This window comes from Zingiber officinale, chromosome 8A (assembly GCF_018446385.1).
Source record: "Zingiber officinale cultivar Zhangliang chromosome 8A, Zo_v1.1, whole genome shotgun sequence".
Lineage (NCBI taxonomy): Eukaryota > Viridiplantae > Streptophyta > Magnoliopsida > Zingiberales > Zingiberaceae > Zingiber > Zingiber officinale.
Window position 1 is genome coordinate 34,978,630 of NC_056000.1, and position 4,774 is coordinate 34,983,403.

Genomic DNA, 4,774 nt, shown 5'->3' on the forward strand with positions numbered 1-4,774 from the left:
TAGACATTAAAATTTCTTTATGAGACTTTGTCTAAGGAAGTGGTTGTTACTCCAATAACCAAGAAAACCTAGTGTCTCGCCACGACCTGGAAGCCAAAATATTGAAATAAAATGTTTAATTAATTTTCTGATAAAAACATTAAGGTGGAAATTTAATAATGCTTTTAAAATTTTTTAAAATATATTTTTTTTAATTTTCAAATTTTTAGAATTTTTTTTTTGCGTAAAACTTTTACATAAAAGTTAAAAGTTTTTCTGAAATTTCTGCTTAAAATCTTTACATAGAAAAATTTTAAAAATTTTTGCAAAATTTCTTAAGTCAAAATTTTTTTTACATAAAGCTTTACTTAGAATTTTTTTTTCTACTTAGAGTTTTTCCTTAGAAAATTTTCTTACCTAAAAAGTTTTGCTTAGAAATTGTTTAACTTAGAATTTTTTTTGTTGAAAATTATTGCAAATTCTCTAACTTAGAATTGATTCAACTTAGAATTCTTGTTAAGAAAGTTAGAAAAAAATTTTAACCCATAGATTTTTTTCGGAACCCCATTGTTTTATGTGATCAAAGGGGGAGAAGGAAAAATATAAGGCTAGTGGGAGGTAGACAAATTTAATTTTTTTTTAAATCTTTTTGCACTTAATTACAAAATTAGTTAGTTTATTATTATGTCTATTTTTATCCTAGCTTAACTTGGGTTGCTCACATCAAAAAGGGGGAGATTGTTAGAACCCCAAGATTGTTTTGGTGTGATCAACAAGTTAAGTTAGGTCCTGTGTGTTTGTAACCTTGTGTCTAAGTGTGCAGGAGCTTAGGAGCACAGGTATTCGAACGGAAGACGTAGCGGACTAGAAGGATGGCACGCAGTGCATCCGAGGGATGAGGCACTGCAGAAGAGTACACCAGCGGACGAGAAGGAAACGTGCAGTGGTTCCGAGGGACGAGAAACCGGAGCTGAAGACTGCCCAAGGAGCAAGAGACGCAGCTAGCGAGAAGGTCGGCACGGGGTGCGACTGAGGGACGAAGACTGCGGATGAGTACACTGGCGGACGAAAAGGAAGCACGCGGCGATTCCGAGGGACGAGAAGCCGGAGCGGAAGCCTGCTCGAGAAGACCGGAAGTTGGGTTCGGGTGAGCCTTATTCCGGATGGCAGAGATCACCCAAGCGAGCGGAAGACTCGGTCTGAGGCGAACGGAGCCGGAGCAGAAGACCCGGGCTAGAAAAAGTCAACGGGGTTGACTTTACCAGCCAGGGCGCCCGGAACTATCCGGGGCGCCCGAAACCCTTCCGGGGGCCCAGAGTTGACTTTTTGATCAGATCGCGTCAATCGCGATCTGAACGTTGGGGGATAAAGTTTTATCCCCCCAAGGTGCCCGGAACCCCTTCGGGGCGTCTTGACCAAGGCTATAAATACATCTTTGGTCTAGAAGCTTTCCATCAATCAGAACTCAAGCAATTCTTTCAACACTTGTGTACTTCGTTTGTAGTTTAGCTTCTTTTTGTGCACTTCAACGTAGTAAGAGGCTTCTCCGCCTGAAGGAGATAGTAGTGCGACTTCTTCCTTGGATTAACAACCTCCCCGGTTGTAACCAAGTAAACCCCGGTGTGCCTCGTCTTTTCTGATTTATTTTCTGCTATTACTTTTATGTAAGTGTTAGTTTAAGAGTTCGAGAAGGGTTGTAGTTTTATTTTTGCAAGCTATTCAACCCCTCTTCTAGCCGACCCAATGGTCCAACACCAGCTAGACTTTGGTTGGTTTTCAGGTCCTGCAAACCTAACCGGACTTCCCACTAGATATCAGGCCTCACGGACCTATCTAGACTTCCAACCAGCTATCGGGCAACGCTGACCAGCTGGATTTCAGCCTAGTGTTAGGTCCTTCAGACCCATCAACTCCTGTACACTTGTTAAAGTAATTAGATCACAAAACACTCTAACTTTAATCCACGTGTTATTCATCAAAACCTAAGTTAGATCATTAGTACAAATTGCACCAACACAATTTCCCTTTTTTGATGTGCATCAACCCAAAGTTAAGGTAACAAATAATAAATTAACATATGAAATATTAAATAAAAAATTACAATTATTAAGTACCAAAAAAATTATAATATGATACCAAACATAATATGCAAAAAAAAAAAATATATCCCCCTTAACTTAACCCATACATTTTCTTCCCTTAAATCATATCAAACAATAAGGGAAAAAAATATGAAAACTTCATATAAAAATTTTGGAAAATTTTTTTGAGGGTAAAATAATAGAGTTTTCAGGAATATTACTTTTATCAAAATTAATTTTTAAAAGTAATAATTTTGGTCAATTAAACATCAATTTTACAAAAAAAATAATTTATAAATTATTTTTAAGTCTATAAAAATCCTAAAAAAAAATTTCATGGTCAAAGAGAAAAATTAAGATCAGTAAAAAAATTTTCAAGACAAAATTATTTTTATTTTGACCAAAATACTTATTTTTAAATAAAAATGATGATTTTTGAATTTAAATATTTAAAACTAGATTTTTAACTAAAAAAATATTTATTATTTTTCTCAATGTTAAAAATATAATGTTAATCTCCAGAAAAATTAAAGTTTTCAAAATTAATCTATGAAAGAATTTTAAATTTTAAATTATATTTTTTTATTAAAAATCATATAGTATTTGAAAAATTCTGAAAAAAAATCTAATAGAAAGCATAACTCATGATTACAAAAATATATATATATTTTTGAGAAATAAACTTTCTACACATTTTTAATCATCAAAAATCATTTTTCAAAAGAACAAATTTAAAAAAATATATAACAAACAGAAAATTTTGAAAATATTTATGTGAGTAGATAATGGTTTTATTTTGCACAAATTTTTTTTAACCCAAATTATGAATAATAGGTATATGAGATAATTAATTTTACTAAACAATAACAAGATTAAACTAAGTTTCTATTTTATCATGCATAAAAATTAATTAAATCAAACTAAGGATGATTTTGGTACCTAATATACATTGCTATACCTACTGGATTAATAAGATTAATTTTTGGAATATTTTTTCATGTCACTTTTTGACCCTTGTGATATCTAAAATACCAAATTTAGTCCTACATTGTTTCTAAGGTTTGAAACATTTAGACATGTATGTTCCTTTTCCATTTTTTGTATTTGATTTTTTAATTTTTCATTCTCAACTTTCAATTTATCGAAATCTTCTAGTCGGCATGCATTTACTAAGGTAACTTAAATCATTTTTATAAATTCATACAGTTTATCGAGAGATAGAGAATGTACCTCACTTATCATGTCGGTCTCGTACTTCGACTCTCCTCCTTCGTCGTTGCTTTCTTCTTAAGTGTCTCCCCCTTCGTCGATGCTCATCTCTAAGTGCTTTCGTCGTCACTTTGGTGATCCACCAATAATGCCAATTCAATGTATTCTTCTAGCTTAGACTCAGATGACGACGTCTTGCTCCAAGTTGCTTTGAAGTTCTTGTGTTTTGACCATCTTGCCCAATTTTCTTTCTCCTCCTTTATTTTTCAGCTTCGGACAATTATCCTTAATGTGCCCTTCTTCTTGACAATTATAGCATCGAACCTTCTTTTTGTTTCGAAAGAGTTTCTTTGCCCGCGCCTTATTTGACTCATCAATTTTAAAGAACTTATTTAGTTTCCTTACCATATAAGCTTGTTTGCCTTTGTCAAGGGAAGACTCTTATTCTGGTTCATCTTTCTTGGCTTGTAGTGACATATTTTGACTTGGTTCCCTTTCTTTTATTATACCTTCACATTGAGATTCATGTAGTTCAAATGTAGAAAAAAGTTTTTCTTACATACTTACCTCTAAGTCTTTTGAGATATAGTAGGAGTCGACTATCGATGTCCACTCCTGTGTTTTCTGAAAGACATTGAGCACGTGTTAGAGAGAGTCCCAATTCCTTACCATTTCTCCAAGGTTTATTAAACCAGTGATCAGCTCCTTGTTTCTTGTGTGTAGATGAGCTATCGTTTCTTCCTTTTCCTTCCGAAGGTTCATTAGTTGATTTTGGAATAGATCTCATTTCACTAGCTTCACCTCCGTGGTCCCTTTGTGCAACTCCAAGAATTTCTCCCAGAGTTATTTAGCTGACTCATAGGCTCTGATTTGATTGACTTCTTGGGGTGGAAGGATGCTTAGCAAATGGAACTCTACTTTGTCGTTCACCACGAAGTTGACTTGTTCCTAGGGGTGTAATCGAGCCGAACAGAACCGAACTCTTGAATGTTTGAGCTTGGCTCGTTTATAATCAAGTCGAGCTCGAGCTTTATTTAACGAATATATTCATGGCTCACGAGCTTATTCGAGCTTTTATCGAGCCTAAACGAGCTTAATAAATATAAATTATAAATTTAAATATTCATTAACAACTAAATTATATATTTAGAAAAAAATATAATTTTATTCTAATAAATAAATTTAATATATTTGTCTATATTTTTCATAAGTAGAGTGTAAAATCTATAAATTCAATATCAAAACTATTATTTTTTTTTATTTAAAAGTTGTTTAATGAGCTTAACGAACGTATTCACGAGCTAACGAGTCGAATATTGCGAAGCTTGAGCTTGATTTGTTTATCTTAACGAGTCTCATTAAACGAGCTCAAACGAGCTTTTATCGAATCGAGCTTCGAATAGCTCGCGAGCGGCTTGGTTCATTTACACCCCTACTTGTTCCTTTTTTGTCCATAAGTATTGTTCTTTTTCTTTTTCCACATTGTGAACTCCCTCTCAAACTTT